This window comes from Columba livia, chromosome 2, assembly GCF_036013475.1.
Source record: "Columba livia isolate bColLiv1 breed racing homer chromosome 2, bColLiv1.pat.W.v2, whole genome shotgun sequence".
NCBI classification, from domain to species: Eukaryota; Metazoa; Chordata; class Aves; order Columbiformes; family Columbidae; genus Columba; species Columba livia.
This window is the reverse complement of record NC_088603.1, coordinates 102,050,764-102,075,632: the sequence shown is the minus strand read 5'-3', so window position 1 is coordinate 102,075,632 and position 24,869 is coordinate 102,050,764. Positions and strand designations below refer to the sequence as shown.

Below are 24,869 nucleotides of genomic sequence, written 5' to 3'. Positions count from 1 at the left end.
CAACTGCAGCCTTGGAAACACATGGGTCCTTGGGCATGCCTGCGATGAGGCAGGAATAAGCTGCAAACAGTGAGGATCATATTCAGGCACATTCAGCAAATAAAACAGACGTACAGAAGCCAAAATTACACAGCCAAGTATTTCATGGGGCATAAATCTGTGCCTACAACAAAAGTTAAGGCCAAGTAGCTCTTAAAAATGTATTGAGAACAAATGTGGGAGCTGCAAATAAGTGAATCCTTAATGTGTCATTAGAAATAAAGGCTATAAAATTTTCAAAAATTGATAGTGTTATCAGGGGCATCCAACATCACCAGCTTAATCCGTTTAGAACTATATCTTCATAGTGGCCTCCCTTTTGCCACCATCTGTGCTTGCACAAATCTCTCATAAAGGATTCAAACTACACTGTCATTCTGGTAAATGATAAGTGTTATTAATGCTGAGCACACCCAGGTAGCGTGTGTGCATAAATCCTAGAAATAGGTTTTGCCCTCTCATGGATTATTATAGAAGTACCATGTCCAAGTGTTTATGCATACAGAAATAAAGACACTGATCACCTTTTAAAATGGAGTTTTCAAAAAAATATGCAAACTGGTATACAATAAGCTAAAAAAGAAAACTTAAGGTCACATACTCTCTCTACAGTTTCATCTATTGTCATAAGTGATGCTGTCTCCGTCAACAAGTCCTGATGTTAATGTCTATGTCTACTTTTTTGTATTTTGTAAATTATAAATAATAGATACCCATTTTTAACATACATTTTTATTTATCTCTTAGGAGGACATGACCATATATGCAGACTCTACCGCGACCAGAGCATGCAGGAACTGAATTTTCTTCATGTTAATATTAAAAAGGTGTATACTTCTATCTTACAAACCCATGATTTGAATAACAAATTTCAATTATAGGCATATCTTGAACCAGATGTCATCTATGTATTTAGATGAGTATCTAGGTATTTAGGTGAGCTGTTATTTCTCACAGTTCAATTTCCTGTAATGATACTTAATCTAATACAAGTACTATAAAAGTAGCTTTTTAGATAGCTACCCACTAGTAATTGAAATAGCAACAATTTCGTTTAAAAATGAGAATTTTAAGTTGATTATCTGTCACCTGCAGAATATGCATGGATAATTCAGTCTTATCTGTAACTCATTGCTTGAACAACTCTCATTTGTACTACAAGAGACTATGAGAACCATATGTCCTGCTTTTATTTAGCCTTTGATACAAAACGCCTGATTTCTGGCACAATCAGTCATAACCTCTTTAGAAATTGGATCCGCATTTCCTTTTCTTTCTATATGACTTCATTCCTGCATGGGAAAAAATATTGTTCACATCAATATTTGCTGAGTAGCCTTTCCATCTTCCTCAGCTGTCATTACAAAGCTAAGCTGTTTACAGAATTTTTGCTGTTGTTAAAAACATATTAAATTATCTTAGCAATGGATATGAGAGTATATAGTTCAAGAACATTCAATAAGATTGGGTCTGCTGACTTTTTGGATATCAAAGCTGATTACAATGCCCACTGAAGTAAGCAGACATCTAAAATTCCATCATGTAGATGAAGAATACAAGGCTCTGAAAGACAAGCAAACAACAACTGCTCATGTCAGGAGCAAAGTCACAGCAAACAAGACAGAACTCAGGTGCCTGGAATTTCCTTTTCATGCTTTATTGCCACCTTAAACCGTAACAGTCCTGATGGAATAAAACCAAGACCATCCTACAGAACTATGATGAGGTTGTCTTGCATAAATTTAAGTACATATTAAACACTGCTGTGTGGGAGGACACAACTCTGTACTTTTTTCCAATCACATGTATTTCTTCATTGTGGTATATATATGTAGATTTGTTATAAGTAACTTTTACTTCAAATTTTTCTTATAGTATCTAGTATTTAGTTCAGAAAATTCTTTTGGACAATATCATACTCAATTATTTTTTCTTAAAATTGCTATATTGTGCCTGCCTTTATCTTCTTTACTGTTTTATTTTTATTAGAAACCTTCTAGTTGATATACCTGTAAAATTATGTTGCAGAAAAATTCACAATAAGATTAATAACAAATTATTAGTGTGGGCACTGAAAACTTTTGTGGCTTTCAACTACTGGTCCTAAAAATGTGCACTTACTCAAAAAAGTATGAAAGTTTCTTTCACCTCCAGAAAGTTATATTGTATCAAAAGCTGGTTTGATACACGAAATCTTTAACTTACTTTGGAAAGAAGAGAATGGAAAGCTGCCATTCAAGCTGAGGACAAATATGTATTTCACCAGCTGAAGGCACATCCTCAAGGCTGATATTTGACATGAAACAAGGTGCTTGACATTGACATCAGTTGCACATGATAGGCTTTGCAACTACTGTGAAAACTAGTTATTGTATACATTTAACTTTACTGGATGGGTGCAACCACATCACTTTTCAATCTTCCTTTTAGTTCCTTACACTGTAATCCTTTCACCACACTCTTCCGATGAGAAGTTTCATATGATATCTTTACAGCCTCTACTTTTCAGAGATTAAAGGGAAAGTTGCTTCAATTATGACAGCAATCAAAGTCAGCAAACTGCTGTCAAAATTGAGATAAAAACATGGTGTTGATGCGCTCCATGAGATGACCCCAGGACTGGGTGGTCTGAAGGACTTGCCCTGTGAGGAGAGGCTGAGGGACCAGAGCTGGTTCAGCCTGGAGCAGCCATGCCTTTAGGAACATCTAAGAGCAGCCCCCACCCAGAGCCTGCAGGGAGGTTGTTGAGGTGGCAGAATCAGGCTGTTCATTGCAGTGCACACCAAGGGAATGAGAGACTGTGGATATTAATTGAAATGATATATTTAGGCTGGATAAAAGGGGAAACGTTCTCAGCATGACGATAGCCCAGCAGTGGGACAAGCAACCCAGAGAGACCCCGCAGCCTCCATCCCTGGAGGTTTTAAGGCACGACTGGACAAGGTCCTAAGTAACCAGGTCTGATCCCACAGCTGGCTCTGCTCCAAGCAGGAAGTCGGACTAAAGTCTTCCTGAGCTCCCTTGCAGCTTGAATTTATCCTATGAGTGTGTGGACTCAAAACAGGAATTTGGAGTTTGCAAAAATTACTGGAGGAAATTGCCTAACCTCTTTTACACTGGAGGGCAGCATAAAAATCCCTCCTGAACCTGGATTTAACAAATCTATGAACCTCAAGGGCTGCACTTTGGTTCAGAGCAGCATTGCAGTTTTGAACTGAATCTCCTGATCATACCTCCCTTACCATACATTAGCTTGGTTCACAGAGCAGTTTTAATTTATGCAAACTATATTCCTTTCAGAGGAAACTAAAGAGAAAAGTCCATGCCAGGCATGCACAGAATGCAGTCTAGCAAATAAGAGGTTTATAATGGTCCCAATCAGAGGTCAGTGCTTCAGATTACTTCAAATTACGTGTGCAGTGAGGACATTTGAATCAGGGAACCCGACTAAATCTAGTTCAATATAAACCCCCTGTAACAGTACATAGGATTGTGCCAGAGGCCTCAGCACCAGCTTCTTTGATCTGCTGATCTGTTGCTCCTCTGTCAGACTTGCTGATGTAGGCATAACCACTACCAGAAATGCTAAGCTCTCTGGCATTTGTATAGCCAGAAATAACTGTGTCAACAGAAAGATAAATGAAAGAAATACCAATTACTTAGGGGATGGTTGTAGCAAATCTCCAAATTATTTACCTAAGTTTAAAACTTAAGTCCTACAGAATTCTAGGATATTCATTAATCTGCGGGGTGGAAAAAGAGAATTATAATTCCCTATTAAAAAAAAAAATGCAGCACCAGCTACTTGAAGTTTTGATTTTATTTTTTATGCCCTTTCTCTTTTGCATATTCTGAAACTCTGTTAATATAACTAACACTGAAAGCAAAATAAAATAACGGTTATCAGCCCGACGTACAGGACGAAAACATGCAGACAAACAAAACAGCAATTTCAAATTCAATGCTACTCTGTTTAGTAACATAATAACCATTCATTCTAATTTCTATGTTAAAAAAGGGCTTAAGCCAGAATATGGGCCAAGATTTTGCTCTTACCTCCTATTCATTTCATTTTCTGTACGTGGAGAGTATTTCAAGTGAATCCCAAAACGTATAAGCACAGTCTAACACATAAATCACTACAGCATGCTAAAAAATGTAAAGTAGTAATGTAATGTAAATGAAAAATTGTAAAATAGTAGACAAAGGGGAGTCCAAGTTGTTTTTTACAAGTAATAAGTAGTCTTTGTAAAATATCCAAAATTAAACACATATTATTATTTCAGGAGTTCAAAAGGTGTCACAAGCAACCCCCAGACACTTTAATATAGTGTAAACATATGATATACAGCATAAGCTTCTCTAACCTTATTTTATCCAGAAACCAGTAAAAAAACCAGCAGTGGCTCTGGAGTAGCTTCCATGAAAATGATTTCTTTAATTTCCCTGATGAACATGAATCTACATCAGAAAAGAAATCATGCCCCTATTTTAGTATCAGCTCACTTTCAATGATGTCTTGAATGACCAAAGATGATGAACGATTTTCTTGACCTAAAATTTTTCAGGTAGGTTGGACTTAGTAACAGAAAATGAATGGATCCTCACATTCATTCAGTGCCTTAAGCTAACATTGTACACAGCCCACCAATAATGGAACAATTTTTGTCAGTAGCCATTCTAATAATTATTAGAGCAGCTTTATAAAAAATGAATTTACTTTGTTTATCTCAAAGGTAATAAGACACTAACACACAAGTTAGAAAGTTACACAAGGTTACAGTTCCCAGAATTTTGTGGAATCTGCACTCACTGAATCTTTTCGAATTGCATAATTTTCTAAAAACATTAAAAAATCACAAAACAATTATTTAAAGACTGTTTTTGAATATGACTAAAGTATTTTCCAGTTCTCTGAGTAGATTAGAGATCTGATCAACATAAGTAAGCTCTGTATCAGTATCAGATTTGTTATAGTCTTAAGCAAGTCCACACTAGACTTGGTGAATGACTTTGCATGCTTGAAGTCAAATATGCTGGTGGTGCTTTGTTTAATCAAGACATTAATAGTTTTTAGGCATTCAACTGAGTTACAGCAGAGGAATCAGAGATAATATCTTATTTCTTAAAGTAAACATCAGAAGAGGGAAGATTATGTGCAGCCTAGAATGCAGAAACACACAAATTTAATCATCAATACATCAATATGAACTTTATTGATTTGTAATAATAATAATAATAATAATGGGAACTGTCTTTACAGACCTGTTAGAAGAATTTTTTTTCTGCTTTCATGATTTAAAATTGCTTTTGATTTCTTTCATTTTCCCTTTTCCTTCTATTGATGCTACCATAACATTGATGATGTAAGTCAACATAGTGCTGTTAATTAATGCTGTTGCATCTTTTTGGTTAAAAGAAAGACACAAATTATATGTGAGTCATCCCTGCTTTCAGCAAGTAAATTAGATTCAGTTTGTTAAAAAATAAGATTAGTATTCAAAACTATCCTGAACATGCTAAAATTATTAGGTCAGTCCTTTACCATCCATGCATCTTGCCAATATAGCCTATATAACTACCAACAGCTTCTGTGGGCTGTCTGAAGCACAGTTACAGAATAAGCTAAGAGTGTCAACACTGAAGATAAGGTGAACTTCACTGTCTTAAAGTTAAGTGCATTCATCACTAACCTCAATGTGAAATTTTTCAGTAAAAAACACTCCCTCTTCAGTTTAGACTGAAACATTTTTCAAATCTGGGACAGACTGGATGGTAATATCTGCTATACAACTAAGGACATTTTGGTGGTATTTAAAGAAAAAACAATCTTTATTTTTTTACAAAGTATTTTGATAATGTTTTCATTAAGAAAAAAAAATAATTTTAAGTAAAAAAAAATAATTACCCAGCCAAATAAAATAATCTATTTGACTTGAAAATTTTATTTTATCTCACTTGAAATCAAGTCTGAAGTTTTCTTCAATCTAAATTATTTTTTTCCTGATTTTTCATTTTTGTAAACAAACTGAAACTATCATCTGTTCACACAACTGCAGTATCCTATAAACACTGGCTGTAAATATACAAATAACAGCTATTCTTCAAAGGTATGTGCTACGTATAAGGTGAATAGCTCTGAGAAGTTAATCAGCACAGAGTTTACTAATTAACATATAAATGAAGATAGTAACAACCATGTATATGAAGACTTCCAAAAACATAATACAAATTCAGAGACATATCTTGATCAAGTAATTCCTTGTTATTCTTTAATTCTGCAGTAAATTCTCTCAGTAAATAGGAAGCAAAAAGGACAGCTTGTGTAAAGTATTTGAGGCCTAGAGTTTCATCCAGTGCTAAAACTGATAAGCTAGTGACCTAATAGGCTCTCACCTAATTTCCACTTCTTTTTTAAATGAGTTTTTAACATTGGACATTGGAGAAACACCTGCCCCAGTCACCTTCTTTCCATGTACAGTTCAGTGTTGATATTGATATAGAAGTATTGTCTACTGTTTATCACAAGCAACTATTAGTGTTTCTTTGTTCCAATCATAGCAGGAGTTGATAACACTGTAACATCTCTTTTCATTCACTCCTTTTGTTAGTGACTTAATATAAAACTGCATTTTTTTTTCCCCCAGAAAATCAAACTAGGCTGGATTCATGCTTAAAATTCAACAAAAGGAAAGGAAAATTAACAAAGTCACCTAAATTTGGGTCTCGGCAAACTTCCTTCTTCCAATTACAGGGGTTCAAGGGCCATTGATCACTGCCTGACTGGGTGTCTGGGATGCCCAACAGTAAAAGGGACATAGCTAGGGAAGTTCCCAGGTAGACTTCCTCCAGATGGAGTTTTATGCTTCCAAAGAAATTTCTCCATCTATGAAATTAAAATGTGTTCTCAGTCTAGGCACATTCCCTTTTGTTTCTGTTTTTATTAAATTCCCAGAGAGACTTAGCTAAACTGTTAACATAAAATATGTGATTAGAACAAAAATACTTAATACAAATGAACATTACTGTCTCTACAGACTGACTATTGAGAAGGAAATAAGTTTGTCTTTTTCTTTATTTTCTTGCACCTCTTTGTAGCAGAATTCCCTCCTGAATCACAGTATTATTAAAATTTATTTCTTTTTTCATTTGTCATACTGAATTAGGAGTACTACATTTTTTACATAAATTATTATTATCCACAACATTTTCCACCTACTGGAAACAAAGAAGGCATTTCTATTCATGATTCAATACAATGCAGAATGATTTTGTACAAAATCCTATGCAACATTAAAGATTTTTTTTAATGTGATAATTTTTTACATAAGCTCAATATTTTGAATTCAGCTGAGGAATCACTTTGCTATTTATTCAATAGTTGTTTGTTGTTTTTTTTTTTCTTTAAGGAACAAAGGCTTTCTCCTGTTTGTATAATTTAATACCAATAAATTCAACTGCTACTAAGGCCAGTATAATCCACAAAGTCCAATGGTGAAAACATTTATTTTGTGTACTGAAGACAGTAGTATACTCTCAAAAAAAAAAAAAAAATCTGTATTTCTTAATACAATTTTTACTCTAATTACTAATTACTCTAGTACTTACTTAATCTTGTAGAGATCAGTTTATACCTTTCTAATTACATATACTATCCCTACATCTAAGTTAATTCTGTAATCTTACCTGAAAAAAAAAAAAACAAAAAAGAAAAAATGAAAACTTTGTGCCTTATGCTGGAAAGCACTGGCTTATCACAATTCTAGTGTAAATCAGTGGGACTTAAGACTGCTTATCTCACTACTCTGTTTTGAATGTAACTCAAAGCAAGTAAGGAAGAAGAGCATCATCATGGTCCAAACAGCACCAAGACAAACACATGAATTTTTCCACACCTTGGCTTTCAGGATATTTGAGTTTTTTAAAAGTGCAATAATGAAAATCATACTAGATTTCTACAGCTTGATGAGGATAGAAATATTCCAAATGAAAACATTGTGATAACATTTTAACTTTGCTATAATACCAGTCCCTATAATTTTACATTTCTGTAATAGAGGGAAAGAAAGAAGAGGAAAGGAATAAAGTTGCTAAAATCTTAAATATTTGTTCAAGTTTATTTGTGGATGAGATGTTTTTCAAATAAATGTTTCCAGCAAAATACACACTTACAACCCCTAAAAAAAAGAATTATAAATATTTTCATTCCATAGATTCAGCATGAAATTTGTGGCTAGAGCCAGAAAGAGAGCTTAACAGCCATTAGCCTGCTGTTCAGGGAACTCGCTTGTACCATATAGCAGTTCTTCTGAACGAAGAGCATTGCTTTACCTTAATTGCTGCCATTTTCTCAAAATCTCACATTCAGTGACAATTTTTGCCTTTAGCCTTTAGTTTATCTAAGTAATTTTTTCTTCAGAAAAGATTGCAAGTCTATTAAAGTAATGTTGTATCATGCTGCCCATTCTTGAATAGGAGCCCTAGCTTATATCTCATATCGTTGAGAGAGGACTGAGAAGAGGGAGTGGAAGGTAGCAAGTTCAACGGAGGAAAGAAAATGCTAAAACAGCCAATTTCTGCTCTTTCATAAAGCCATTCTGCTTCACAGAGCTTGTGAAGAAGCAAGTTAGTACACCAGAATCCTGATGGACTCCTATGTACCACCTAAGGCAATGGACAATATTACTGTCCCAGTGATCTGGTGGTTTGTTTTGCCACATTAAATGCAAATGAGCAAATATACAAATACACATATAGATAACTTCATGAAGTGAATTGGCCAATGGGGAGAAATGGACTAAGCACACGTAAAGAAATACGGCAAGAGTCCCTGGTGCAGAAGATGAGAATTTTGAGTGATTGAGCATATTGTAGGAGCTCCATGGGGCTTCTTTGGCCAATGAAGTCCTGTGTCTGGTCTAGCACAAATCAGCTCTTTAAAAGTGTAACTGACCAGGTCCTTCTACACCAAGAAACATCCTTTAAAAATTACATTGAAATGGTATAGAAAGGTGAAAGATGGAAAAATCATATTACACACAGTCTCTTTACCATCTTTAACCATGAAAGAAAGACATTTTAGCAATTAAAGCCAGGATTTTATGTACCATCTATTACACATACCTCTCCATCCTCCAATCCACTTGAAATTTAAACTATTCTAAGACTACTAGGCCTCATGCTCCCCAGTTTAATTAGATAATGACTGCATATCACTTATTTCCAATGACATTTCTTTAACCATCTTAATTTAGGTTACAGTTTCTACTCATTTTCAAACACTCTGGAGAAAGCAGTGAAGTTTTACCATCATGGGTATTTAAACAAGCAGCATAGTGCATTTCCATGTCTTCAAAGAAAAAACAGTTAATATCAAAGTCTGCTTCATAAAGTACTGCAATTAATAGGTAAACAAACCCCGGTGCAAAAAGAATTGCACTCTCTTTCTGCTACCTTGCAGTATTTTCTTCTTAAGGGAGCAGTGGTAAATGTAACCACTGTCAGTGATTAAGTGTCATGATAGAATTTGACTTGCTTATCATAAATGATGGTGATTCTGGAGTCCTTGGACACATTCAAACAAATGATTTTGTTTGTTTGTTTGTTTGTTTGTTTGTTTGTTTGTTTGTTTTTTAATTAAGAAATACCTGAAAGACAAGTGAAAATTGCCATGTGTCATCTGATTTCACTACATCCAATGTTCAAGAAAACACTGGGTATGGGGAATTTCTTCATATACCTGGGACACAAACATCCGTTGACATTCTGGATGACACAGGATGAGGCAATCACTGGGTGGCAGAGCTTAAATGGGCAATGTCAAGAAATGCTAGGATGAAAGGTGAGCCTTATGTAGCTCTGTGACCACCTCCTCCCAATCAAACACACATACAAATACTGCAAGGTAAATCACCAGCTATTTTATTAAAATTGATAATGTTATATTATTGTAATACAGGTATAAATGAAATCAGTACCACACTACCTAAAATTATGAACACACTTTTTGTTCTATTCCTTCCTATCTGCTTCTTCCTGTATTTTCAAACTCAAGTTGCCCTCTGAAAACTGTTCTGTGTATTTATACCAGTAATAAAATGAAAATATGTCTATTCTGATGAAGAATTATGTGTGTGGAAATAGGACAATATTTCTCTCTTAGTATCTAAGCAACAGAAATTATACAAAGTCTTTTGCCTGATTCATACAAACTGACCTACTGAAATCAATAGAATTAGCTGTGTAAGGAGGAAAAGCAGATTTTATTGGTAACATTGCTCTTGAGAACAGAAACATAAGAACCATTCCCCTCAAAATGAGGGGAAAATACTAAATTCAATCAACATATTGAAGATTACTATGGGCTAAAAAATACATTACCTGAAGTCAACTGAGATGATTCGCATAAATTCATAACAATTTACCTTTGCTATGAATATTGTTGTAGGACTTTCACAGTCACTTGTACCTTTTTACAGCTTAATACAACTGAACTTCCCTTGTGTCCAAATGAATTATCATTAAAGTTCCTACCTAAAAATTCCCACCTACACTGGCTAAAGAATCTGATTCAGAGATGTATGATTCTCTCATGGGAAATAAGCGGTTTGGAGTCTCCTCTAGCTAGTTGGCATGAATGCATAAAGCTAAAAAACTGTCATAGAGGATTCAGAGTTGGTGACTCACTTTTACTTTTAGATATGTATGACTACATTAATATCTGAATACCACAGTAGCTTTAATGTTTTTATTTTCACAACGGTCCTGAAACAGAAATGTGCTGTTTTCCTCTGTTTTGCTCCTGGGAACTAACAAAGAGAAATACTAAAAACTAGATGCACAAAAGATCTCTATTGCCAGCCAAAATTCACAGCCTGAAGTTAGACTCATTTGCCCCCATAGAAACACAGGCTTCACAGATGCCAGTGTACCTCTTGTGCTAGCTAAGAAATAAATGCCAACAAGTGTTTGGTCTTTGCTTCAGCATCCCACTCATTCTCCTCCCTGCATCCACCCCTTAAAAAAAAATCAATATTGCCCCATGAACCAGGCGACAATGCATTCTCATTGGAGATGATTGTTTAACAGCTGGACTTGGTGATGTTTAAAGTCTTTTCCAACCAAAATAATTTTATGGCTCTATTATTCTAGACTGAGAGTCCCTTCCTTGCTTGATGAGAAATGTCATTTGATTTCAGCTTTTTTTTTTTTTCCCCAGATTGTTTCTATCCCAGGAGAACACCACAGATGTATAAACAAACAAACAAACGAACAAACCCTAGGGACATTTCTGCAGGGGGAATTCCCACTGAATTTAGTTCACATGTATAAATAAGTGATCTTTATTGCTCAAATGTATCTCTTAAATATGAAGCTCTGCAGTAATTTTTGTGGGTTTTAGGCTATGTATCCCCGTGAATGATTTTTAATATAAAGTAGAGCTGTTTCAACCGGACATGCTGAGAAAGGCTCATTCTATCCCCAATATCTTAAGAGTTTGGGACCAAATCCAAATAAAAAATGTGTAAATTAGGTCAATGGAGAGCCCTCTAATCAGCTGGTTATTGACTCTCAAAGCTAGTGAAAAGCCAGATGTTATACAAGACACCTCTTAGACTGACTTCTTTAGTTAAGATCTAGTTTGGGGAAAAATGCATTAATTTTAGCAAAAGTTAGGGGTTAAAGAAGCTCAGTGGCAGCAGCCAAATGAACATCTAGTAATTAAGACTGATTAAAACAAGAAGTATATGCCTCCATAGTACAATGCTCTGTGCCAGAAACCACCACTCCTGCAGAGCAACTCAGCTCAGCCAGATAAGTGAACAGACATGATTTTTCTCTAAGATTCCAGCCAGTTTCTTAGGAATGAGCTCAAATATCTCCATCTAACACCCACATGCACTTTTTCTCCTGTATTTATCCTCTGGAAAAGACAGTGAGTCACTCAACAGTCAACCTAATATGGATCCATTAAACTCAAAGTCTGAACCATGCATACCATAGGAGAACAAGAAGCCATACTTCATCATAAGGCACTAAAAGTCAAAATGAAACACAGTGATTTGTTTTACTGAAAGCCTCCCCACTCCATAGTTTTCATATCAGTGTAATTATTTTAGGTGATTTTATCCAATACCTGTTAAAAAAAAAAAAAATCTTTTGTGTTCTAACCAGCAGATGTACATATAATTTGTAATTTAATTGGAAATAGTGAATACAAAAATGCAATATTGCCAGTTAAACTCATCCCCATTAAATCCTTCTTTGATATCACACAAACCAGCAAAAACCTTTTTCTCTTTTAATCAAAACTGCAGGTGGCACTAGTAACTTTTGTTGTTCTGAAGAACTCCGTGCCAATGATTCAGCCTGTGTAATTTGAGTTGGAAAGGAGGATATACACTTTAAAAATGCTATAAAAAGATTCCAAATTACTTGACTCTCTTCCAAACCAGGTAGCCAGCAGAAAAAAATGTGGTCAATTCAGCATCTGTGGCAGCAGACAGCAATCGAAATGTCCCTTTCTTCTGTAACCAAGCAGCTGCTGAACAGCTTCTTGTACCTAAATCTCCTACCAAGCTTATAACTGGGCACAGAAAGACTAGGCATCTGCCAATGTATGTTCACACTTTTGCAAATGAATGCACATAAACAATATATTCAAAAATTTAAGCATGCTGCTAAAGCAAATTTTTCTGTGTTTGACACTCAACCTGTAAAGAATTGTTTTGCTTGACTACCATCGTTACTTGAAACACTTCACCTTTTTTCTCAATAGAAACACCTCATTGAAATTCAGAGAAATGTTCATTGATAAAATTTAAACACACTAATCAAGGAATTCAATGATCATGTCATGCAGAATAAAGATACCTCCTCACCACTTCACATCCTTGCTGTGATTCACTAACAGAAAGCGAGTTAAGAAACAGCTCTGTTTAGTCCTAACAGGCAAGAGTGAAGATGCATGCACATGCTTACTGATTAAGGCTTATTAAAAGCTTCTCCAACAGGACACAAACACAGAGACACTTTTGACTAAATTCACTAGATGATCTATAAAAATCACACATTTCTTCATTCTGAATTTTAGATGAAGGGGACTAAGTCACCATGAACAGGAAGAAAGATGAGTATATACAAATTAATTGCCTTGGTCCTTTCTGTAGGTGTGTCATTCAAAATAATACAAGTCCTTAGAAAAGCAGTAATTGAAGGAAGACAAATGAGTGACAAATTCCTCTCTCTGTTAAAATTCATGTGAAATAGATTGATTTCAAAGGGTGCCAGATTTCATCTCAGCACTGCAAATGTAAGTATTTTTGTAGGAAGGGAAATGAATTTTTTTAACTTTAGAATATTCTGAAATGATGCTGCTTTGTGAACAAATCCATTTATTTTGTTTAACGTGACATAGTATCAGTTGCTAGAGCAGCCTGAAGAATTTGTGACTTACTGTGGTACTTGGAGTGGACACACCATTGGTCTGAAGAAGAAAGGACTCCCATATGAAACTGAGCAGTGCATGAAGCACTCATGTTTTTAGATCACAAATTTTAAATATACAGCCCTTATTCGCCTCCCATGAGTAAAGGCCAATCTAGAACACAGCAGGCACATCCTTTTGAGTAAATTTGCCAGTGCCAGCCACATGTCAGAGATGATTAGTGAGGCAGAGATGCCAGCCACCTCCTCTGACATCAGAGGTCAGATGAAGGAGAGTGCGACAAAAGCTGAAAAACATCAACTCTCTGATGATGACGTGGCTGATCTGGCACACCTGCTATTTCTGTCACTTCTCAGTACTTCTTTTATTGGCATTACCTGCTGTGTGAAAAGTCTCTCTAGACCTGGCAGCCTGATTTCAGTCTGAGGAAAATAATCATAATATAGTAGGGGCGAATCAGACTGCCAACTTCTGCCTTTCAAGTAGTGAATTGAGTACACTGCAAAAAGGCAGATAATATTCAGCTCACACCTTTTTCAGATGGAGCAAACACTCCAGATTGCCATAAATGAGGCAGGTTCAGCCTGCTGCATTAAAACCACATATTTTTTGCCCTTCTTCGTGAGGAAGTCTGCAAAACAGCTAAGAAAAACAGCTATCATCCTTGGAGGCTAAGAAGAATTTCAGAGAAAAGTTATGGTAGGGTTGCTGGGCTACCAAATATACCTGCCAACCAATGAAATCTGATTTTAGGCTACGAGGAAGCCGCTTCACCATTAAGCTGTTTTCCTGCTGTGAACCATCTTTTATACACGTGTTTTATAAGTAATGCACACATCATTTATAATATTTTGTCCTAGTAGCCCTTTCTCCTGGATATTTTTATGTTATTTTCCATTAAGAAGCAATGACATTGATTCTTAGGCATCTCAGAATGGTGTTTTATCAATCATCGTGGCATAGCAGAGATTTTTTTTTTTTCCTAAGGGGATTATAATCTAGTGCGCAGTCCTACATCTAGTGCCCTTCAAAAGGTCTGAACACATTGGACCAAATATCATTCTTGTGTACCAATCTGAACAGGCTTGTTTGCAGCTTTGCAGGTTCAGGAACCAGTGACACTGAACAGATATTCAAAAGGGCAGAATTATAGTTTATCACACATTTTAAAACTTAGCAATGATTATGGAGAGGAGAAGATGATTCCTTCTTGGACTTTTGCATTTGGGAGGTAACATGGTTAAAGCTTTTTGCAATGTCCTTTTCTTCCTTCTTGTTTTTGAAAAAAAAAAGACTCAAGCAAGGTAATAAATATGGAAGCACCTGAAGTCTCCCTTTGCTTTTTGTATTCTTCAAAACTCACAGTATATAAGACATTTTTATTTGTAAACAGAATTCTAAGCAGAGATCATCACTGAATAGATTGTTGAAGTTCCTCACCATTAACACATAATTTTTTTAACACCTTCTTCATATAGTCAGTTTTCAGCAGCCACATAAAGCCACATAATCAACATGTTTATATGAACAAACTGATTATTTCAACATTATTTTGAATTTAAGGGAGAAGAAATGGAAGGAAGTGGCTAGATATTGCATATCTATTTTTAATTAACCCACTGCAGTGTTATTTAAACTGAGTAAGCCTTTCTTGCTTTATATTGTTGAGCTCACAAGAACAAAAAGTGCTTTGTTGTCTTCACTGCCTCTGCAGAATTAGTCTATTAACCAGCATTTTTTCTTCAGATTGTGCCAACCTCGCTGGTGCTGTTGGTCAAGAATACCCTTTCACTGTACATCTGTGCTGCTGTTCATGGAGGTAAATATTCATATCAGCTCCATTCAGATTAAAGAAAAAAGGTTACAAATTAGTAGCTCTCAAATGTGTTTTCCTATACTTTAGTTTATCTGTCTCTGGATAAACAAAGAATCTGTAAAGTTCTAGCTTTCAGTTTCTAAGATGCATTAAGTCCCCATAGTGACTTTACATTGTAGGAAGCAAAAGTAGGATGTATAACTTAATTTTACTGAAAATGTTTATCATACTTTAAAATAACTTGTTTTGCAGACCTTAGATATATGCCCTGGATTTTATTCTCCTGACTGAATTTTCCTTTCACAGCTAGCCTCTGGAATAGTCTTAAAATACTGTGCTTATGAATATCGGTTCCTTGGTTCTCCTACCACTTCCTTTCTCTGAGGATGCGCAGAACACACAGAACACAACATCCAGCATTAGGAACATTAATAGAACTTCAGCAGTGTATTTCAAACACGTAATTGCACTTCTACTGTAAGGTACACAGCTCCATTTTTCCACAAACATACTGGCTCAAGTTCTCTAACACTGCTGCTGAGACAGAGAAGGCTTTCTTTGAACTGTAAAAGTGAAACACACTGACAGAGGAAATAAAATTATGTTGATTGCACATGCTCAGCAAGAGTTCTCATAAGAATTCAGTAAAATTCCTTATTTGTTTATTATAAGTCTTATTTGTTTATATATAAGAAATATGATGACGCATAAGCTTGCTGCAGAATATTTAGTAGGTGACTTTTAAAGGAAATATGATTATATTCTTAAAATACATTATAAAAGGAGGTATAATGATGAGTATCTATAATGATAAGTATCTCACCATGAAACCCCTAATCACCTCCCTAATTATATAATATCTTAAAATCATTTAATTTAGCTGCCTTTTTCCTATTATTGAATTAATTTCAAACAAGGTGGTACTGACATGATAAAAATAAGAGCACACACATAGAAAATATGCATGAGTTGTTGTCCTCTTATCACAATATGGAAACTGCAGGTTACCATCTTGGGAAATGGCTATTGCTAGGTTGTGGCTTATTTTCCCAGCATCATTTATAAGCATCAGTACCATTTTACACTTTTCACTCCTATCTGTCAGTAGACAATATTAATCAGTTTTGCTTTTTATGGTTTACTTATTTTCAGCAAATATAAATGTGCAGTTATATGCAGGCATTACATATTTTTATACATCTGCAGATAAAGATTTATAAATAAAAATGCAAAAAAGGCTCTAAAGCAAACAAATAAAATAATCATAGAATATGTAAGTATGCAAAATTCATAATTCAAAATAGAAGGGGTTTTCAAGTCAGGGATGGGGTGCTGTTTGTTTGTTTTAGAATTGTCTGGGAAAAATATATTCTTCCTTTAATCTTATCCTATGGCATATATTAAGAGTTTTGAAGTGATGAAAATAATAGAGAAAGGAATAATCAGAGGCAGCTGAAGGACCTTGGTTTGGAAAATGCTTATCCAGGGGTTAAAGACAGCAAAGCTATATGCAATGAAAAGGAAATTTCATTATTGTCACGAGATATTTAACCAGATTTTGTACTTAAGACAAAGAATACCAAGAAGAATCTGATTTTCCCTCGTAAAATCAATTTTAACTAATCTGAAAGTATTTTCCCTGTGCAAGAATTTCTTCAGGTATGCAACAACTGACACTTGTAATAACCACATGGAACTATTTGTTGTCTCTCTTTATCTAATTCTCAGGTAACCCAGAGAAGCTGTGGATGCCCCATCATTGGAAGTGTTCAATGTCAGGTTGAACAAAGCTTTGAGCAACCTGATCTAGTGAAAGATGCCCCTGCCCATGGTAGGGGAGGTTGGACTAGAAGATCTTTAAAGGTCCCTTCCAACCCAAACCATTCCATGAGTCTGAATCTATTTATGTTTGTCTGTGGTTCCTTTTAGTTACTTGTGGAAAAGATGTATTACAGTCACAGTTCCCAGCCAACAGAAATTATAAATTTCTTGTTCAGTATTGTCATCCTGTAGCCATGTCTTAATTCACAACAGGTGATTCTTGGCCATTATTACAATTTCTGTAAATAACCATGATGTCTGCAGTTGGTAAAAGCCCTATAATAGTTAATACAGTGAAATGCCAATGAAGGCTAAACTGTAGCAGCATAAAACTCAGTTTTTCTCTTTCTGCATAATAGAAGTGAATTTTGGCTCTGGTTTTACAAACGTGAATTATGGCCCACTAGTATTTTACGATGTCACTACTCCTCTATGTCCAATTCCAAATTTAGTGCTGAACAAAGATTATCCCTCAGAAATCTGATTTTCCTTGATGTGGCAAATGAGGACTTGAAATTCCCAGAAAAACTAATTTTGTATGCTGTTTTCTTAGCCCTGCTGTCACAGTCCTATAATTTTATTTTTATGGTGATGCCTCAGTAAAACTTCATCACTCCTTGTTTCTGCTTACACAGATGCTGTGGATGTCTGTTTCTATAGTCATTCTTACTTGGAGATTTGCTCACAGTTAACAACTTTGGCTGTCTGCTAGTAGCTGAAGGTATTTTTCATGTCAACCTCCACATTCTTGAGTTCATAACACATACCAGTTTGAGAAGGCTTCTAATGGATGTTTCAGTCTGCTTACCTTTATTTGCACTTCTGAAATGCCCATTTCTTAATTCCTGAGCATTCTTTGCAAACTAAAACAAAAGAACAATGAAGAGAACAAAATAAACAGATCTAATTTAAAAAATTATGTAAGTTTACATCAAGATTTAAGATAAGGTTCTCAATTTTTGCTATTATATCACCTTTATATATAACTCTGTGTGGTGTTATTTTTGACAAAACAGTGAAATGATTCTCCGCATTTACTGCTGTGGAAGAAATGGCTTTTTTAGTGGATGTGCGAGGGGCTGATGTGAAACTCCATCCAGTTTGTTTTGAGAAAATTTTCTGGAGTATACAACTTGCTTTTGAGAAAACTTGAAATACCAAGTGTCAGATAATCAATGCTGCACTAGAAAGAGATTCATCAGGGAGATAACATGGCCTAACAAACTGAAGGCTTTATAAATCAATGCAAGAATCCTGCAGTAGACCTGGTAGTGTGAGGGGAATTAACAGTTCATCAAATAATGATGTGGAAGACTCTGTGTGGAACACACTGATCTAGTAGTTTGGCACAGGGGCTGAACCAGGTCAACCCACCAGCATTTCCCTGGAGGACAAGGAAGTGTCAAGTTCAAAGAGGAAATGCTGTGCCAAGAGCTCAACAGCTTCACACAGAAACAGTAAACATAGAGCCAGAGGCTTCTGCCTCTCCCAGCAAGTGGGAAGATAAGAATTTGTATCACCATCTGGATGATGCATTATCCAGCTAAACAGGGAAAAGGGGCATCCTCATTCTGGTGGGCTGACCTTGGCTTGATGCCAGGTACCCACCAAGCTACTCTATCATTCTCCTTTCCCACCGGAACAGAAGGAAAAATTATGATGAAAGGCTCATAGGTTGAGAGGAAGACAGACACCTGCTCTGGCACAGGGTCCTCCAGAGGCTGCAGGTGGATATTTACTCCATTGTGGACCTCCATAGGCTACAGAGGGACAGTCAATCTCACTATAGCCTTCACCACAGACTGCAGAGGAATCTCTGCTCTGGTACCTGGAACATCTCCTCCCTCTCCTTCTTCAGTGACCTTGGTGTCTGCATGGCTGTTTCTCTCCCATATTCTCACTCCTTCCTCTGGTTGTTGCTTCCACAGCAGTTTTTTTCCCTTTCTTAAATAGGTTATCTCAGAGGCCCTACCACCATCACTGATGGGCTCAACCTTGGTCAGTGACAGGTCCATCTTGGAGCCAGCTGGTATTGGCTTTATCTGACATAGGGGAAGCTACCCATGTAGCCCCTCCCCAACAAAACCTTTGCCACGCAAACTTAATATAGTCATCTGGCTTTCCGCTCCATCCAAATATTAAGCAAATAGGAAATAAACTGAGAATTGTGAAGAGGAAGAACTTCTGTTGTTGCAACCATGAAGTAAGATAAACACCCACGCTGACATCCAGATGTAAGTTACTCTGAATCAGCTTTTCCATTCTCATGATGGAATTAGGCAGATAGTTTATTTAAAGCATTCATCATTTTCACGCAGCTCTGGTTAACATAATAAGAGTAGTAATTTGTTGACAAAGGATAAAGCTCTGTGTCCCTCGTATGTAGACAACAAACACTGTACTGCTCTGCTAAGAACTTACACTCCATTCCAACTAATTATCTGACTGTTGTTCAGTTCAGAAAGTAACACAGAAAATGAATTCCACATTTAATATCACCATCCAGGACATGAAAAAAAAATCCCAATACCTGGTAAAAATTTAAGATCTGTCTTGCACAAACTATTGTCTCCTGTACAAGAGTTCTTCAAGAGAAACCTTCAGAAAAATGTGCTAAAATGTACTACTTCTGATTTCACAGACAGATAAACACATATGCAAAGAGGAGGGGGAAAGGGAGAAAGGAAAAAAAAAGACTTTATTAGTAATTGGAAACTATCAGAGAGAGATAACACATGACATATCTGAAGGATGAAGAGAGAAATCTCAATCATTTTTTAAATCATTGTTGTAGCTTTACTATAACATTAATATTTAATAAGAACTTAAAAGACCATTGAGGATATGGAAATTTCTATTTTGTATGCATTCAGAAGAGAGAATTTAACAACCATAATGACTTACGATTAGTCTTTCTCCTTCTCCTATTACTATGATTTCTTCAGAGGTTTATAATTTACCTGTTGGCCTTTTCCTGTGCAATAAAGCTTCTCTGGGGAAACCTGTAGTTACAGTGGATAGGTAATTCTAAAATAAACTCTGTTATCTAACCCCTTTGGTCTCATCTAACTATTTAAAGTATCTGGATTGATGTCTTAGTAAGCTAATGACTGTGGCATTCTCTGAAATCTGTTCTCTGGGGCAGACTCTTCACTGTTTCTTAGAGCCATTTCTCCCCTCACACTTCCTTGACCTTGGAGATCACTTTTTCATCAGATTCAGTTGGGAAACTGCTATAAGACATTTGTTTAGTCAATAATCTGTACTGGTACATAATCACAGGAGTAGTTTAACCCTTATGCAAAAGAAGGGTTGAAAAGTTACATCTTCAGAGCTTGCAACTTCTTCGTTAAGAAATAAGTGATATAAAGTATTTCTAGAAGAGCAAATATTTTATGAAAAAGAGTAAGGAAAGATAATGGGTGGTATATATCTAAAATTGTCTTCACCTACAGACTACCTCCTAGTATAAAATTATGGGAAAATTATTTCTTCCCATACTTAAAAACGTGAAATCAACTAAATCTACCTGTAGGACAGTATTGACCTCAACAACTAAAAATTCCAGTACAAATCGAGCCTCTAATATCATCTTGCATATTAAGATACCATAATAAGCATCAACTTTTGAACAACCATTTCTATTACTGATTATACTTTTTTATCCTCTTCCTGAATTTTCTGAGAATTCAGTTTAAATGAAAGGAAAAAAACCCTACACAAAGAATGTGTCTAGTCAAAGAATTATATGGTTACTCTCTCAGCAAAATGCACTTGCTCACATTTTTTGTTTAAGTGTATGCTTTTATCTTTATATAAACTAAGCTTGGGTTTGGTGCATCATTAAAGTATTTTATGCAAACTTTTGGAGTACTAATTAAATGCATGGATTTCTTTTATTGAGCTTAGGTCTACAGAGAAATTATATAACAGAATAAAAATAATGAACTATATTATAATTATAAATTAAGTTCTGCAGAGACAGCTGCTGGGTTATTTGGTGCATACAGTGTGCAAAGACCACCTGGAAGTAACGGAAGCACATATTCTAAATACCCAGCACACTTCAGAATTAGTGTCACTGTGTTCCTTTGGGCCTTCTTTCTGTAATTTCCACAGTTAGACTAAAAATTGTTAGGGTAGGAGGCTCTGTGTTCAATAAGATGAAGATTACCATAATGCAGAATGAACACATGCACTACTTCTATGTTAATACTTCGCTGAAATATCTGAGAGATATCATGAGCAGCATTTCTCAGATGAAATCAATTCTGCCTGCCTCATGAACAGAGGTATCGTATAATGAAGACTGCTACAGCCTGAGAGAGGTAACAGCCAATGGCTCCGAAGAGTATTGCCTGGAGTTCGAGTTCATGAACACTGATGCTTTCAGGGTTACATTCATTGTAGGTGGTTTCCAGATGCCTCTCTCTGTTCACCTGATCTACTCTCTACGTTGTATCAGTGTCAACACTATTTTGAAATGGAACAGGTCCTCAAACAATGCCCAGGTCAAAGCTTTTTAGTCTCCTCCACTTCTTTCTTAACTGGAACTCAACTACCTGTCTCTTTGTTCCTGGTCTGCACATATGTTTCTTTCAAATAAAACTCAGGCATTTTAGTGCATACTGCTTACCTCATCCTGAATCTCTGAATTCTTGTGAGGTATTATCTGGGTCTGTTCATCCTGTTTCCAAGTGATCATGTACAAGAGTGCAGTAGAGGCCTTGCTGGAAAACACTAAAACACAACTAGCTTTTTGTCTAACACATATTAATATAAAGAGCCTGTGGAGAACACCTTATTCACTAGTAATTACATGGGTTCTAATGATCCCAAGGTGTCAAGCTGAGGAACAGCATAAATGTTAGCTTTCCAGCAGTCATCACAAAACACCCTCAAGGACAGATCTTACAATTTCTAATACTGTGCCAGGGCAAAGACAGAGAAGCACCCTGAGAGTCTACTTTCACATCTACACGTGTGTAAATATTAATAACATTCCTAGTATCGTCACAAATCTATTTAGATCCTTCAGGATGGTTCCCCACTTCCATGCTAGGTATCTAAAAAGAACACAGTTAAATCAAAGAATGCCCTTTACAGAAATTCACACCACTAGGGTTACTTCACTACAGTGATATATAGCACTGCAAAGGAAATTACAGAAATTTGTAGTTTTCAGGGTATAATAATCAAGAATGATGTCCCCTTAGAACAAATTGGGGAAACAATAATTCATTTAGAAAGAAACTTAAAACAACAACAACAAAATATTAACAATTAAACAACAACAAAAAATCGTAGATAAATTAAAAAGAAATAGTAGAAAGCTTAATAACTTACTTTTCAGACTTGGACATCTACATTGGTATTTTAATTCTGTAATGGGAGATGTACTCACAATAGGGCCTTAATTACATGTATCCCTTGCTCTTAATTCCTTTTCATTTTCCCCTGTACTTTAAAAAGATTTGAAAGGTATTACAGAATTCCAGGGAACTAGAGACAATTCAACCAATGGCAATATGTCGTATTTTTACCTCTAAAAATCTGGGTTTAATCTAGCTTCATGACAATTACTGTAAAATAATGTGAAATAAGAAAATTGTTTCTGTCCAGTTCCTCTGAGAAAGCATTTTAAGAGGTTAGCAGCCTAGATGACAGACACAACAGGAAAATCAGTCACTCAACTGGCTTATGAACTCAACAGTATCTTCACTGTCATGGTTTACACGTGTAGCCAGTGAGCAGAAAGGTTATGCTATCTTTATATGTGCTGTTTCCTTTCAGCAGAATCAGAGAAAGTTCACCCTCAAGTACTGTCTATTTTCTTTTCTACAAATGTTAAACTGTTGAAAAAGTACAGACTGAGAGTCAGAAAGAAAAGAAAATTACTCCTCTTTCTCTACTGCTATTCATATTTGTCCCTACAGCCAACATGAAGGTCAGCATGCTACCACATGAGAGATTTTGTCTGGGAAATCCAAACACACTACGGCTTGGGAATGAAAACAAATCCAAATGTTAGGGTGATAAAGTGCATGCGATAAAAGCACGGCATTATTCTCAACAGTATGTTCAATTTACTTCTAAAAAAGTACAGCAAAGAATGATCTTTCATTTCTACATTAAGGAATATAAATCTCAAACTATAAAACTGAAAAAGCAACAACAACAACAACAAAGTCATGACAAACATCAACACAGCAGTTTTTTCTTCATGAGAAATGCTAAATCACCTGCAGGCCTTTCAGAAGCCTGAACGCTGAAATTAAAAATATTGCTTGTGATATATTGGTGGTGTTTTTACAGTGAAAGTACCACATTTATTCAACAGGAGAAATGTCTGGTTACCAGTATAGTTTTTATAGTATTAATTATTACCGATGTGGTTTTTAACTCCGCTGCTCCATTTGGAAATAAAGCAGTATCTGGCTTCATTAGAACTTATATGGAAAACCATTATAGGAGGGGGTTCAGTAAAACTAAGGAAACACTGGAAACTGTCATTTTTTCTTCGTTGTTTCCTTTCTCCTTCTATGAATAAAATACCTTAAAAGCTAGAGGAGTTAGAAAAGTCAAGTGTTAGAAAAGTCAAGGTCTTACCCTTTTTTAAAATGAAAACTTGTTTAGGAATGGTAGCTTAAATTTTCTTTTTGAATACAATTCAAGTCATTACATTCTGTTTAACTGAATTCCTGTAGTATTTTCAGTTAGATAAGCTATTCTTTGTTTTCTGTTCTAAAGCAGAGCTCATAGCAATGAGAGGAGTGAAGAGGTGGGGAGGAAGTGTGAAACAAACCTGGAAGCATTGAGGTTGGGGAATAAGGGAGAAGAGGTGCCCCAGACACCAGAGAGAGGTTTACCTGCAGTCCATGGAGGACAACATGGTGGAGAAGGCATTTTCCAGTAGCTGGTGGAGAGGACCTATGCTGGACCAGATACCAACACTGCAGCCCATGGAGAACCCTATTCCAGAGCAGATGGGTGTTCCCTGAAGGAACTGTGGCCCATGAAGGGCCTACACTGGAATAGGTTTATCCTGAAAGACTGCAGCTTGTGGGACAGCTAGAAGGCAGTGCCTCCAAGTGACAGGAGAGAAGTAACTGAAAGTACTGGATGAAGCTTTCACAGTATCACAGTATGTTTGGGATTGGAAGGGACCTCAAAAGATCATCTAGTCCAATCCCCCTGCTGGAGCAGGAACGCCTAGGTGAGGTCGCACAGGAACATGTCCAGGCAGGTTTTGAATGTCTCCAGAGACGGAGACTCCACAACCCCCCTGGGCATCCTCTTCCAGTGCTCTGTCACCCTCACTGAGAAGAAGTTTTTTCTCAAATTTAAGCGGAACCTCTTGTGTTCCAGCTTGATCCCGTTACCCCTTCTCCTATCATTGTTTGCCACCGAGAAGAGCCTGGCTCCATCCTCATGGCATTCACCCTTTATATATTTATAAACATTAATGAGGTCACCCCTTAGTCTCCCCTTCTCCAAACTAAAGAGACCCAGCTCCCTCAGCCTTTCTTCATAAGGGAGGTGCTCCACTCCCTTAATCATCTTCGTTACCCTATGCTGGACCCTCTCCAGCAGTTCCCTGTCCTTCTTGAACTGAGGGGCCCAGAACTGGACACAATATTCCAGATGTGGTCTCACCAGGGCGGAGTAGAGGGGAAGGAGGACCTCTCTTGATCTACTAACCACCCCCCTTCTAATACACCCCAGGATGCCATTGGCCTTCCTGGC

The 24,869-nt window shown here is 36.3% G+C and overlaps 1 long non-coding RNA gene across 5 annotated transcripts in view; it reads right to left on the bottom strand.

Moving 5' to 3' along the window:
- LOC110360754 (uncharacterized) overlaps positions 1–24,869 on the bottom strand; it is a 222,512-nt gene that overhangs the window by 32,865 nt on the left and 164,778 nt on the right. For all 5 annotated transcript variants that reach the window (XR_010470407.1, XR_010470408.1, XR_010470406.1 and 2 more), the window contains one exon: positions 17,932–17,986. This is a non-coding gene — a long non-coding RNA (uncharacterized LOC110360754). The remainder of the gene's footprint in view (positions 1–17,931; positions 17,987–24,869) is intronic.